This window comes from Alligator sinensis, unplaced genomic scaffold (genome assembly GCF_000455745.1).
Source record: "Alligator sinensis unplaced genomic scaffold, ASM45574v1 scaffold47_2, whole genome shotgun sequence".
Taxonomy (NCBI): Eukaryota; Metazoa; Chordata; order Crocodylia; family Alligatoridae; genus Alligator; species Alligator sinensis.
The window spans coordinates 1,631,415-1,647,048 of NW_005842150.1; the positions used below are offsets into that span (position 1 = coordinate 1,631,415).

Genomic DNA, 15,634 nt, shown 5'->3' on the forward strand with positions numbered 1-15,634 from the left:
GAGTGTGGGAGAGGGCAAAACTGCCTTGCTTGTAATTTTCCACTTAGAAATGAAATAATGCTGTTAGTGAAATGGAAATACATCTTCTGAGCAATTAATAATGTCTTGTTTTTGTAGAAGAGCCAGAGAAATTCCCACTTCTCATTAAGTTTTTAAGTTCTAAATGACTCAATAGTATCCTAGTCTCAGGATTTCTCACCTTGCCTTCTATAATATTTGTCATTTTCATAAACATCTAAAATATATTTTATGCCCCCTCCCCCCCCCCCACCCCCCCCCACACACACACACACACACACACACTCCTTTTTCTCTGGGCAGGTAATTTGGAAATCTTTGGGTAGCTTACATACAGGACAAACAATTCAGGCTCTGTGGACAGGCCAGAAGTCAAACAATATGACTGGAGAATACAGATCTTCAGTTTTGCTTCCCCTTGATATCAGCAGAGCTATCCTGATTTGTATCAGCTGGGAGTTTGCCCCAGTGCTTCAAGTTTTCTTTTATTTAAAGTATAGGAAAAGTGAAAGGTATATCCAAAGATGAAAGCCCAAGTAAGCAGTGTTCTCAACCACATCCTTATGGGGTTGAGATGCACATTCAGTATCTCTAATCTGTATAGCTGCATAACTGTTGTTCAGATTCTACTGCAAAGTGGTGGGCAGTAGTAGTTGGAGGCTACTGCTCTCACTTATGCCCAGGTTTGTGGGCCACTGGATCCTTCAGTGAAGGACTCTTGTTATGCTTGAAGCACACCCAGACCTAATTCCATGGACTTTGGTTCTCCCAACTGCTCTCTGGAGCCTCTTCCACAATGCAGTAGGAAACATGCTGTTGGTACGCTTCTGGGTCTCAGATTGTCACACATGGCATGGTTGGGCAGACAGGGTGACAGCTCTGTGGGTGACCAGCCAGGAGGTGTGAAAATGAGGAGTGCTGCCTCTGCAAAATTATCCTGCTGGATCTCTAGACTCCCTGTGGTTGGCTGAGGGCGTAGGACAGGTGAGGCCAATAGCCAGGAGCACAGTGAACTCCTGCCACTTGGAAAGGATTATACTGTAAAATGTAATGGGAACTGAGTCTAATGCTTAACTGAATTAGCTTTTGTATGTATCCTTTCTGTGCTGTGGAAAGTCCCCTCATTTGCCACGTGCAGGAGTTCTAGGGCAGTTGCCAGAAGCCAAATCCACATGTACTGTATAGTTCCCCTGGAAGGTCTAGATGGGGTTGCTTCACAGAATTGGCATGGGATGTCCTGGCTTACCTGAACAATGTAGAACTATTTTGTGGCATCCACAGTCCCCTATGTATACTTTTCCTACCCATGGACTGTTTCGGGGACTTTGTGACAGTGCTTAGATTCTAGTCAGACATGTCTAGTTCCTGGGAGTTACCTTACCTATACTTTTGCAGATACATTTCTCAAAAAAGGCAACGTTCATTTTAAGTCCTGGCCTGCTGAAATAAATTCCCTGTGTGATCAGTACTGCAATGTATCCTTCTAAATACTATCTCCATGCAGGGAAATTTAAGCATTTTGTTTGATCCCTTCATGCTTTATCACTTGGTAGACCAATGCTCAAGTGGGCTGAATGCTTGAAGGAAGATGCTGCAAAATTTTCAGCATGGCAGATGTCAAAATCAAAAGTTTGAAGTGCACCTTTTGTCTGACACGTATTTGGTATCTGTGCCACACCACAGGAGTGTAAGACAAGGAGCAAAATAATAGTGTTTCGAAGCACTTGTAAAAAATATTGTCTTGACAGCTTGAAAAAACAAGATCAGTTTTTTAGTATGAGGAAGGTACTATGTCAGCATTTGAGAAGACATGCATTCCCCTTCACTTTTCCCCCACACTGAAAACAAACTCCATCACTTCAGTCAGCCTCACCTTCACTTGTGCCTGGGCCACTAACTTTGCACCTGACACAGCAATCCAAAGTGTAAGTCACTGATGAAACTCTGTAGTAAGCATGTGCGAAGCAGCTACTATTCACTTCAGATCTAGCCGATTTGGGACAGAGATTCGATTTGGTGATTCAAATCACGGTTCTGATTTGATTCGGCCAAATCTGATTTTGGAGATTTGGCTGCTGCCAAAATTCTGAATCAGCCGGGCCCATCCCCTGCACCTCTCCCAGCAAGACAATGCTGCCCTGCCTGCCCCAGCTCCCAGCACTTGTTAAAAAAAAAAAGCCCCTCAGGAGGTGCTGCTGGGTGAGGGGTGATCTCTGCTGCCCCATGCTGCATGGGGGGGCTCTGCACAAGCCCCTTGCTCCCCCAGCCCCATCATGGGTGCCCCACCCGGGCCAGCTCTGGACCTTTAAGAAAAAAAAATTAAAAAAACCCCTGCATTCATCACTCCTGCTGGCAGGGGGTGATCCCCGCTGCCCCCCATTGCCCCACGCCATGTTGGGGGCTCTGCACAAGCCCCTGAAGCCCCAAGGCGGTGAGTCCCGGGGCTTTTCTTGTTTTTTATTTTTTTCTTAAAGGGCCAGAGCTGGCCTGGGTGGGGCACTTTTGGGCGGTCTGGGGGAGTAGGGCGGGTCTGGGGGGCTTGTAGCTGTTGGGGGGCTGGGGGTGCAGGGTGGGGTCGGGGGAGCTGGCAGGGGTCCCCCCTTGGTCCTCTCCCCCCTCCTCTGTCCCTAGTACTTACCACCTCAGAGTCAGCTGCAGCTCCCTGCTGCAGCCACTGAGGACTGTTCGAATCATCAAGGCTCTCCGAATCTTTTGCAAAGGTTCGGAGACCTTTGAATTGGTCCCCTGATTCAATTCGGATTCAGAGATTCAGCCACTGAATCGGGCCAGATCTCCTCCGAATCATATCAGCACCCAAAGCTTCGCACAGTCCTACTCTGTAGCATTTACATCAGTAACTTTGACTACCATTAAAATCAAGAGAATTAAAATGCATCAAGAGGTATATGATTCAGGACCTTTACACACAACGGTTTATTTATTACACCCAGAACTTTTGGCCCAGAGCATGATGCTGTAAATTGCAAAAGGTCACCTTTACATTAAATTACATCAGTAAGCATCATGAAGGAGAGGGATGAACATGGGGGAGAGTCAAGTGTAATATGGACAGTCAAGCTTTTCTGTATAGTTTTATACCTTGTATCTCAGTCCTGAATTATAGTAAGCCTGGACCAAAAATAGATTGTTGTGCCCAGCTAGGAGGTGTGGCATTGTCCTCTGCAAAAGAAGATCAGGTGATTCCGCTCCTTGTTAACCATGTTATCACCTGAGGTAAGTTTGAACCCTGATCTGATATCTTTGTATACTGAGGCCTTAATCTTGCCTATATGCAGTGGGAAGTAAGGAATATAAAAGATTCCCGCCCTGCCCCCCCCACCCTTCCGAGTATGCCCTCAGTATTGCCAGGCTATGTAGCTGCTAATGTGGTGGATAGGGAGTGGATGAAATAAATATTGGTTCTGTCTGCCAAGAGACTGGCCAAAGCCAGTGCAAATTGATAAGAAAACTATATCTGAAAAGAAGTTAGCACAGATTACAAGGAGGAAGTGGTGTGCAAATTGTGGCTCTTGGACCTGTTGCTGTGACAGTCATACTGAGGTTAGATTTCAAAGGTCTATTCCAGCCCTAAATAATTGAACTTCACATGCCAATTTTTTTAACAAGCTATTGTGTTTGAAATACATATATTTAAAAATTGAAAATAAATTACACATCCTATTACCCATCACGGTTTGGAATAGCAATGCAGTGTCTCATATATGAAATGTACTATCCCCCTTTATTAAAAAAAACACAAAAACTGTAAGTATCATGAATTAATACACATCCCCAGCAATCTCTTTTGCTACAAAATATAAGTCGTCTTGTTAAATATCGATGTTGTGGATGTTTAATTCAGGAGAAGAGGACAGGCAAGGGACAAGAGAAGCTATTATTAAATGGTTGATGCTAGAAATGCAGTGTGCATCTGAAATCATTAAAGTTGAAGGACTAGAGCCCCTCAGCAAGAAGCATCAGCACAGGGAGTATACACAATTTTTACCTTTACAGATGAAGTGTCTGAACCCTGAGGCATTTAGACAAGATTTAGGACCTCACTGTCAAAGCTCATTGTCAATTTTCCTATGGAAAGGCTGCAAACTGCCAAGTACAATTTTTAAAAGCACTTTGTGGTCGAACTATTAGTTGATACAGCTCTAAATCATTCCTAAATCCTTTCATAATTGTTGTTGTGGTTTGGGCCTAATTGTGGAAATTCACTAGTTACTAGGTGCTTTGCACTCCTGGTTTTTTGTAGCCCTCATATGTCCTTTATTATGTTTAATGGTGTGAGTGTTTGAGGAGATGATTTGAGCATTAGATTGCATTTAGTGTGTGTTCGGTCAATTTTCTATCAACAAGTAGATCAATGTGTCTGAATCTGAGCTCTGCCTAGCATTTCTGTATTGAATAATTGTAGTTTCTTACACTGCAGACTGCTTGCACAGAGCCTAATGTTAAATATGGTGATCAAGTCTGAGGCCTAATTACAGCATTTTCTCCAATAGATTGAGTAATAATCAGCTAATTCCCCCTATGAAAAAAATCAATAGGATCCCAAACAAATTAGTAGTGAATTAAAAAAGGAAGAAAAAAGCCCTTTAGCATTCATCTCTCATAGGGAGATACTTCGGTACTGTACTAAAATGATTATAAAACTAGATTGTACTGTTTTTCAGTGCACCTTGAGGATACATCTGAATTAATTAAATTAAAACCTGAACTCTTTTTTTGGATCTGTTCCTTCAGCAATGATCTTTAGCTCTTTTTCATTCTCTAATTTTTTTTAATACCTCCTTCCAGATGGCATTTTCCAGTTTCTCAGGACCCTTCCTAAATCTCGTATCTCTTCTTTGTATCACATCTACCTTAAGTCTTTCTAGACAGCCTATTACTTGCCATCATATTTTATTTAATGCCATTTAGGGTTTCATGGCTCAAACCATAGTGGGCTACACATGCATTAATGTACTGTTGGTACTGTGCATTAACTCTAGTACCTCTAATATGATGGACTACATAAATACTCAGTAGCTGGTGCTAATATGCAGTAGCAACGGCACATGGTCTTTTCATGTTGTTTAATGCACAGTAGACTAATTCTAATTGTGTTTCATGTGCAGGCATGAAGTGCAGGAGTACTTCATTCCTGGTTCATGTGAGCTTTCTCTTGGGCACATAGGAGTGAAGCTGTCCCATTGGTCTCTTCTCCTACTCCTCTGAGGGCCTTGAAGGCCAGGGACTTGAATTGCACCAGAAATACCTATGGTATGCGTATATTAGCAGAGAATGATACGATGCAGTCTCAGTGATTTGTGCGCTTCTGTTTTCTGCAGACTGGATTTGTTTTGCTGTTTTTACCAATTATCTCCAATACAGTAAATTACAATAATCCAAAGTATTTGGATTTCAAGGGAGCCAATTAGCAATTGGCCCCATGTATTAAAATGGAAGCCCCCAAAGTTTGTGAACACTTCTGAAATTTTAGGCCCACCGCTAAATTAGTATGATGGTCTCCCCAACGTGTTATGCAAACAGGGCAGAGGTTCACAGTCCAGAGCAGGGATGTGAAGATAAGCAATTTTTGGATTGGCAATCAAGCCAATCCAACATTTCAGATTGAAACCAAGAATTTTTTTGCTTATTGCAGTAAGCCCCTTCCCCCTGACACACACACACACACACACACACACACACACACACACACACACACACACACACACACACACACACACACACACCCCCTCCCCTGAAACATTTTTAGAAAAGAAAGGAAAAGGGCTGGAGGAGACCTGCCTTTACCCAGGACCTCTCCCATGTTTAATCCATTCTTTTATCTGTGAGGATTTGAATTCATGTCTCCCACTTCAGGAAAGTCCGCAAGATGCAGACTCTGGGGTGTTTTGGGGAGATCTGTTGACACTGTTCTGCTTTCATAGTTTCATAGTTGGTAGGGTTGGAAAGGACCTGAGCAGATCATGTCCGACCCCCTGCCATGGGCAAGAAAGAGTACTGGGGTCAAACGACCCCGGCTAGGTGATTATCTAGCCTCCTTTTGAAGACCCCCAGGGTAGGAGCGAGCACCACTTCCCTTGGAAGTTGGTTCCAGATCCTAGCCGCCCTGACTATGAAATAGTGCCTCCTGATGTACAGCCTGAACCTACTCTCAATCAACTTGTGGCTGTTATTCCTAGTTACTCCTGGTAGTGCCCAGGGGAATAAGGACTCTCCCGTTCCCCTCTTGTCCCCCTTGGTAAGTTTATAGACGACCACCAGATCCCCTCTCAGCCTTCTTTTGTGGAAGCTGAACAGGTTTAGGTCCTGTAGCCTCCCTTCATAGGGTCTGCCCTGCTGCCACCTGATCATGCGGGTGACCCTCCTTTGGACCCTCTCGATGCTGTCCACATCCCTCCTGAAGTGCGGTGCCCAGAACTGGATGCAGCACTCCAACTGTGGCCTGACCAGTGTCGCACAGAGGGGGAGGATCACCTCCTTCGACCTGCTCGTGATGCATCTCCTGGATGCATGACAAGGTGCGGTTAGCCTTACTGACCGCGTCCTCACATTGGCAGCCCATGTTCATCTTGGAATCAATAATGACTCCAAGATCCCTTTGTATAACTAATTAACTATTGGCAGAGTAGACGGTGGAGAAAGGCTGTGGGAGCTGGGGACTGTGGGGAGTTGGCATTCAGGGTGTATAGGTGGTGGAGTGGCAGGAAGGCTGCAGGGCAAAGAAGTGGGTGGGGGGTAGAGGGCAAGGGTGCTGCCTGACCTGCCCCCCTCCCCCCCCTCAGGCACTGCTTTCCCTGATTTAGCATTGGGGGGTGGGGGAATAAATTTAAGACAACCCTCCAATAATCAGACACAGTGGGCACATCTATACAAGACACTATGGCACCGTAGCAACATGCTACAGCGTCATAGCTCCTGTTGGCAAAAACCATGATGCTGCTGCTACCTCACCATAGCAATGCACTCCCTTGTTATAACGCATTGCTACGGCAATGAAGCAGCCAAAAATAACCAGGTGTGGCTGGCACAGTGCAATACAGGCTGTTACTCTGCCATCTTTTAGTACTTCCAAAAGGAAGTACTAAATGATGGTGCAGTAACAAAGATGCCATATGGCCACATGTAGACATGCCCTATACGGGGCAAATTATAACATACTTATACATTTTCTGTATGTAGATTCTAATAATTTGGAGGGTTGCCTTATATTCAGGGTCATCTTAGATTCAAGTAAATATGGTACATCAGTAGGGACTGTAATCAAGTTTGGTAACATGAGAGGGAGGCCTGCTCATCTACCTTTCAGCTGTAATATTTCATCTGGCTCATGCTATGCTCCTGCTAAGCTTCTGCTGCAGCTAGGCAGCAGAGGTGACACCTCTCCTGTGACTACTGTATTTGCAACATGTTTCAACATGCAGCCATTTCCTTCCTCATTTTCTTTGAACAAATTCTTATTCTGTTTTGTTTCTTTGTGTCTGTTGGACCAATTTAAACTCCACTGGCCTAAAGGCACACTGTGGATTAATATTGCCCAATGTTATTTTTAAAAAAGGAAATCTTGTTTAAAAAAAAAAGAAGAAACTGTGCCCATTTGGCTCTTTCCAGAATTCTTCAGTAGCAAAACATGCGACGTGCATTTTCCTGTGTGTCGAGGTATATTCAGTTGGGAGGCTTTTCTAATTTTTTGAAATGCCATCAGAATGGTCTGAGGAAAATGGGTACAGTTTTTCTTTGTACATCATAAATCCTGAATTTTGGCAGCAGAATAAATTGTGAATGAGTTGACAAAATGAGAATCTTTCACTCATGCATCCCAAATTCTGTATTGTGTTCTTGGAAATTTGTCTGCACCAACATTGTCACTTTAAAAGATCAGTAATGGTCAGATCATGCCTTGTGTCAATAAAACTAAAAGGAACAGGAATCTACCTACTTCATGATGGTCATGATGATACATGGATATGGACCAATAGTTCATCTGTGCCTCCTTGTGAGAGCTGAGGAAAAAGTTGGAGGGAAGACTCCACTGTGCCTGAGTGAGCAGAAATGAAGGGGGTGCACAGCCAACAGGCCCTTGGGAAGAGATCTTACTCACCAAGACTTTCTCTGAAAGAGGTTCTGAGCATATTCAGGAATGGCGCTAACTTCTTGGCTCTTAGATAAGGAGTTGCCTGCTTCTCCTTGCCCAGAAAACTAGGGAGAACCGAACCATGACCTTGCCCATTACTGTAGGATGGCTAATGCTTAACTTTTTATACAGATGCTAGGAAGCAAGGTATGACCTCCTCATTGAGACTCTAGGTACTCTCTGAACAGGGAAAAATAGGGTCAATAGTTCTGTAGATGGCCAAAGTCTTCTCCTAAGCTAAGATGTTTTCTATTTTTCCTCTCTGTGTATCCCTGCATCCCTGGATTCTAGCCAAGGAGACAGGATAAAATAGTGTGATAAAGGCTGTTTATGCTAGTTTTCTAGCCCAGTTTTATAGATTTGAAGGATTAAGAGAATTCAGATAATGTTCTTCATGGTCAGAAGTGAAAACACTTTTTTTTCAGTCCTTAAATATTTTGGGAGTGTAGAAGGGTTCTTGGTGATGCATCTCAGCAAAGACAGCATCTTACTTGAAATACTAGTGCATGAATTTAAGATTAAAAATCATGGATCAGGACCCCAAGTCCTTTCAGAAGCAAAGTGTTCTCTGAAGTCAGTAGTGGGGCTTTTGCCTGAGGGTCAGACCAACATAGACTCCTGCAAGGAAGAGAAATGGGACAATAAACCCTATTCTCTTTATATGCTGTTATTAAATGGCTGTGACTATTGCCTGCCCAAGCTGCCCCTCATGAAGGGGGACACCCTGGTATCAACACCACTGCTGCACCAAACAATAGAGCTTGCCAGGCAGGCAAGGGACTGACTCTAATTTAGTTAAACATGCAAGTTTTAATTACAAACCACATTTAACTGAAATTGTTGTTAGAGTGCAACCTGAAACCATGTAGAGCAGCATTTGACTAGTTGGACACTTGCATCAGGATATATGGTTAGCTCTTTACAGCTCATGAATTCTGTGGAAGTTGGCCCCTAGCTCTCAGTTAAGATAGCAATACAAGCAAGTCAGTGCAAAGCCAAAGTGAATTACATCATTGAGTAGGACTCCATATCTCCAGGCTATAATTGTACTATTTTGTTTTTCATAGGAAAATCTTTCCCTTTTATCTCTGGAATCCTTCAGCTTGAGTTTCAGTCACAATAATAGACTTAATTTACTAATGATTTGAGCTAGTGAAATGTCAAAAAACCCCAAACAAACTAACAAAAACCCTCATAATAACTTTTTGGCAACTGTGTCAGCATAAATAAACTGTTCTGTTTTTGAAAGCTTGCAAGATTCATTCAGTGGTGCTCTGGGAAGGCTGAATAGATTTGTCCTTTATAGGACAAATTGCCACAATATGCATTTGTAGCTAAGTTGGGATACGGACTGGAATCCCTTAGAACTTTAGAAAAGTTTTGATTCAGATCTAGAGCTGGATTTTGAGCTGCTCAAACATTTACAGTGTATTCCATTTTACTAGTAAGTTTACTGTAAGAAAAGCCCTAAAATGGAATCTAAATTACCCCAGGGTTATTGGAGGTTAAAAATATAGGGAAAAGTTTGTTTTTATTTATATTTTTCTACAGCCTAAATCCTGGCAGAGGTTTCTCTGGCCAGTGACAGGGAGGTGGTAGTACCACTGCAAGTCCTTATTGGAGGACCCATTGGGGACCATTGTATCCATAACAGGAGAAAATGCTTGGGTTAGTCAAGAGTGATGTTATAGGCATGATGGTCCAGAAATTATGTGAGGCAAGAATTTCTTAGGTGGTATCTTTTTTTACTGGACCAGCTACATGGTTGCTTTTGAATGCAAGAGAAACACCTGAGAGAGAATGCCTTGCATGATCTTGTGAGGGAACATCTAGAGAGTCTGGATATCTAAAAGTCAGCAGGACCAGATGAACTGCACCTGAGGGTGCTGAAAAAATTGCCCAACGTCATTGCATGACCCGTGGCAAAACTATTTGACATCTCATGGCGCTCGGGAGAGGTTCCAGAAGACTGGAAGAGGGCTAATGTGTCTATCTATAAGAAAGGAAGGAAGGAGGATCCAGGGAATTACAGGCCAATCAGTTTGACCTCAAGCCCTGGAAAAATCCTGGAAAAAATTATCAAAGAATCCATTAGCAATAGACTAACGGAAGGCAACATTCTTATAGATAGTCAACATGGCGTCATTCTGGGCAGGTCGTGCCTGACCAACCTAATTTCCTTCTATGATCAGGTTACATGCTGCCTCCCTCATAAGGGAGATGAGGTTGCTGTCACTTACTTGGATTTCAAAAAAGCCTTTGACTTGATCTCCCACAACATGCTCATGGTAAAATTGGGAACTGCAGCCTTAATAACCTAATGGTCTGGTGGGTAGGTAATTGGCTCTGAAGCAGGACCCAGAGAGGAATAATATATGGAACTGAGTCAACATGCTGCATGGTGACCAGTGGCATCCCTCAGGGTTCAGTACTTGGACCAGTGCTTTTTAACATATTAATTAATAATTTGGATTTGGGTGTTAAAGGAAGACTGGCAGAGTTCTCAGATTACACCAGGTTATGGGGGACTGTGGTCATATTGGATGGTAGGCTGGGGATACAGGCTGACTTGGACAGGCTTGTAAGGTGGGCAGATCAAAACCTAATGATGTTCAACACTGAGAAGAGTGAGGTGCTCCACCTGGGGAGAAACAACCCACAGCGTACTTACAGGCTTGGCAGTGCTACACTTACTAGCACCACACCTTTAGGAAACCTGGGAGTCTTGATAGACCATAGAATGAACATGAGTCACCAATGCGATGCCGTAGCCAGCAAAACAAACAAAACACTGGCATGCATCTACCGATGCATCTCAAACAAGACTAAGCATGTCATCCTCCCACTTTACTTGGTCTTGGTGAGGCTGCAGCTGGAGTATTGTGTCCAGTTCTGGGCACCACACTTCAGGAAGGATGTGGAGAGGCTTGAGAGAATCCAAAAGAGGGCTATGCATATGGCGAGAGGTATGGAGAGTAGGCCGTACAATGAGAGGCTGAGAGACTTGGGTCTCATCGTTCAGTCTGGAGAAGAGAAGGCTCAGAGGGGACTTGGTGGAAGCCTATAGGTATATAAAGGGCCCATGTCAGGGACTGGCAGAACACCTGTTGATGATCTTGAAAGGTCCCTTCCAGCCCCTAACATTTATGAAAAGAACAGTTTCAAGTAGTTTTGAGAGACAATCTAAATCGATGTAACAGCACATGTCATGGAAGTCTCAGATTTATATTCTAGACAAGTTTAGTGTGTTAACAGTGGGAAGATGTTACACTCTTGTGCTTCGCACCTTCCATTGTTAGGAGAAACAACTATTACATAAAAAGACTTCACAAATTAGACTTACTGGAGCAGAACTGTAGCACTGCAGGAAGGGTGGCTCAGCCTAACTATAAGCTCATGCACACAGATGTTGGTAGTAACAACAATTACAGTGAGAGAATACACTTTGCCACAAGTCTGTTTTTACAAGATGCCCTTCTAAATATAAGGAGAAGGTTGGACTAGAAAAGGTGTTTCAGTTTTCATGACACAGCTGTTGCATCTTTTGTGTGAGAGAACTGTTCGTGTGATACAATACAGCGCAAACATTAACATCTTGTTTTCTCCAGAAAATGTTTCCTTTGTATTGGTGGGTGATGATTCCAAGAACTGGTAATGAGATTGAGAGGTTGTAACATCTAATTAAGATCCAGCCCATAGCTGGTGGCCATGGACTACCATCCTAATCTGGTTTTCACATTACACTACCCACCAAGCTGGCAGTAAGGGCTAGTTACACAAAGGGCTTTAATCACCTACAGGAGAATTTAGGTAGTATTTAGTCACCTAATTCTAAAAATATAGTCCTACAAACCTCTGCCTGAGACATTTGAGCTTCAACAGTAAAGTTTCCAAGGATCCTCAAGTTCTGCTTCTTTTCATACTCAAAAATGTCTCACTCTATGAGTAATGAGTGGTTCAGAGCCTGTTTAATGGGTAACCCATGTCAGGATCCAGAGATTATACGTTCCCCTGGCTGCCTGTGTCCTCTGAGCACAAAACAGCACCGGGCCTTATACAAAACATAGTCGGGGTTTGCTACTAATCTACATAAACTGTGGGCGATGTTGATAACTCCTTTTATATGGTCGTTAGAGCACTCAAGCAGGTCAAGAGAGAATGAGATTCAATTCCTTCCTGTCCCTGAAAGGTTCAGACCCACATTCCCATCCCCCCTGGTGTACCCTGCCCACCAAACTTGAGGGTGAAATGTTCTCAACCCCTCCTGTGTAAGCTGTTCTACCAGAGCAAAAGGAGCATGGCAACATGGATAGGACACTTATCATGGAGGGGGTTATCTGGGATACAAGATCTTCTCCAAAGAGTGTTTATGTGTTGTAGCCAACACAAAATCTGAAAATTGGCCTTGAAATAGGGACTGAAATTCAGGTCGTCTTTCTTCCAATAGCCTAGATGCTGCTTCACCATCCTGACTCATTCCACCATCAGAGCAAATACTAATGTTAGCCAATGATTTCTTACAGTAATTTTAGTATTTGGGACTGTAGAGAGTGATTAGTCCTCCTTACCTGACATTGCAGAATAAATGTGTCACATGACACAGATGCGCCCCAAGGGATGACGAGGTCGAATGGTCACAAACTACTTCAAGATCGTTTCAGGCTGGACATAAGGAAGAACTTCTTTACTGTCCGAGCCCCCAAGGTCTGGAACAGCCTGCCACCGGAGGTGGTTCAAGCACCTTCATTGAACACCTTCAAGATGAAACTGGATGCTTATCTTGCTGGGATCCTATGACCCCAGCTGACTTCCTGCCCTTTGGGCGGGGGGCTGGACTCAATGATCTTCCAAGGTCCCTTCCAGCCCTGATGTCTATGAAATCTATGAAATGACAAAGATAAATGTGATTGTGGACAAGGATACAGTCGTAGAAGCAGTAGCAGGACTTCAGGGAATTGTTAGGTTCCCTTTGGTACATTCTTAATCTGTGTTAAGAAATATAAGACTGCCAAAACCTCAGCCTCTGATATTATTGTATGTGTAATATACTATAATAATATCAAGATTTTATTACCATGGGCTGGGGATGGACACTTCACTTATGAAGTCAGAACCACGGAAGAATTCAAGATGTCACCTAAACTGAAGGGCTATAAAACTTGTCTGCAGATATGTTTTCATGCAACAAACAATTACAAGAAATGCTCCTAGGCAGACAAGGTTCCTTGGGTGAATCTGATATCTTTTATTAGACCAACCCAAATAGTTGGAAAATAATTATTAAGCAAGCTTTTGGGTTCAAAAACCCTTCGTCAGGCTAAGGACGTTTCAGCAGTTGGTGTGTGCTCTTCCTGGATGGAATGAATAGTATAGAAGCCCAGCCCCTGGCTTCTATACTATTCATATAGTATAGGTGCTGCCCAGCTGGGGAGGAGCATGGGGTGGAGGTCAGGCTCATGGGGTGGGGGCAGCTCCCACCACTGCTTGCACCATGGGAGGGCGGGCAGGGGGTGTGCCCCCAGATCTGCACAGCACAGGGCGCGCTGCAGGTGCAGGGAGGTGCTGGCACTGAGTGTGGCTTTTCTTGTTGGGGGTGGGCTCAGAGCAGGGCCCCCCCGTGCCTCCCAGATGAGCCACTTATGGCTCCGTACCGTGCCTGCCCCACCCTAGCTGAGCAGTGCCTGCCCCAGCCCCACTCCCTCCCTCACCCTGGGGCCCTCAATCTGCCCCGCCCCTTCCCTTCCCCCACATCAGACTTACCAGCCAGATACTGGTTTCCAAGCTGTTGGGCTCCGCTCCTGGCCCCATGCATGCTGCAGCTGTGCACGTGCAATTTATCGGTCACATTACTGGCCGCATCAGGCAAATAAAACTGATTTACGATACTTTCAATTTTCCCTATATCGGTGCCAATCCGATATGGGACCGATGAGTCAGTGCACCTCTAGTGACTGAGGCACGGGTAGGCTTCTAAAGTGCTTTAAACTTGTAAGTATATCAATAAAACATTGTGTTCAACTGATGGATAGATGGATGGATGGGAGGTGGGGAGGAACAGGGGGAAGAGTCCCCCTCCTGGGCTGGACAGCCCCGCAGAGCCCCCTCCCCACCCCGTAGCAGCTGGAGGAGGAGGTGGGAAGAGTCCCCCACACTGAACAGAGCCCCCCTCCACACCCTGTGGCAGTGGGATAAGGGGAAGAGGGGGAAGAGTTCCCCTGTGGGGCCGGCAGTGCTGTGTGTTGGGATGGCTCCCAGCTGTTAGGGAGCCACTGGGGTGGGCAGAGCTCTCCCCTCCCCAGTTACAGTGGTCTGGCCACGCTCCCTATTCCCCCACCCTCCAAACCCTGCAGGCCAAGGTTCGGGTTTAAACCCTCCTCAGTCTTACTCAGGCCTGCCTGGGCCTGGCCATGTTCCCCCACACTGCCCACCCCCCTCCCAGCTCAGTTTCACTGTGGAAGGGAAGGGAGGGCTGCTCTAGTGCCCCTGGGCTTCTGGTGTGAGCCACCGCTGGCATGTGCCTGCATTTCTGGAATGAAAAGGGAATCTCTATCCACTTGCAAACCAGTTCAATTTCTGCAGGTTAGACTACCCTGCAAAGATTGAATCAATTCAGGCTCACGCTTTTTGAATATCTGTCCCTAGCATATAGGTACAAAAGAAAGAATAAGGGCAGGGACTGCTCTACCTTAACAACCCCAAAGCAGAGTTCCCACCAGTCTTCCAGGGTTGAAAGCTTTCTCATATTACTTTCACTTGCCACTGAAATCAGCAGGGGTTGAATGCACTCAGCATGTCAGGCAGGCATTAAACGCTAGGAGCTGAGCTACAGTGCGTGCAAGGCTTGCCAAGATAAATGATGACCTGGACCTTCACTTTGCTCCATTGATATAGTCACTTCTTTAAATACAGGCGATAAAACAAAATTGAATACCACTTGCAAACTGAATGTGAAGTTAGCTTTACAACTCTTAGGGATAATGAAGTAGAATCTGCTTTATTGGTTCCATGGTAAATATCCGGCTTCACTGAGTTTTTTTCCAAGACCTGTTTAGCATAAAGCATTTCTAACCACTGAACAACTGAAACACCTGATCTATTTAAAAGCCACATTTCAAAGTTGTAAAATACTGTAGTGAATAAAGAGGAAGTGGTCATTTTTATTTGCTTCTATATATTGTTATCATGTGATATCATTTATTAATATAACTACAAAATTAATACAAATAATGATTATTGTTTTTGTCAACCGTATTTGTTATGCTTATAGTAGATCCATTTCTAGTGTGTATTTATGTTAATTATTAGTAATTATGTTCACATTTAGTAATAATGTATATTAATAATTATGTTAAAATTATTAATGATATTTAAAACTCCCTTATATACTGTAAAGGCGCTGCAAACATTTTTATCCTGCTTATTGTAAAAAACAAGGCAAGAAACAATAATGAATCTGTACAAGAATCA

At 44.0% G+C, this 15,634-nt stretch overlaps 1 protein-coding gene across 4 annotated transcripts in view; it reads left to right on the forward strand.

Moving 5' to 3' along the window:
• The window catches only part of PRIMA1 (proline rich membrane anchor 1), a 137,554-nt gene that overhangs the window by 8,690 nt on the left and 113,230 nt on the right, over positions 1–15,634 (forward strand). The gene's annotated exons all lie outside the window — the stretch shown is intronic.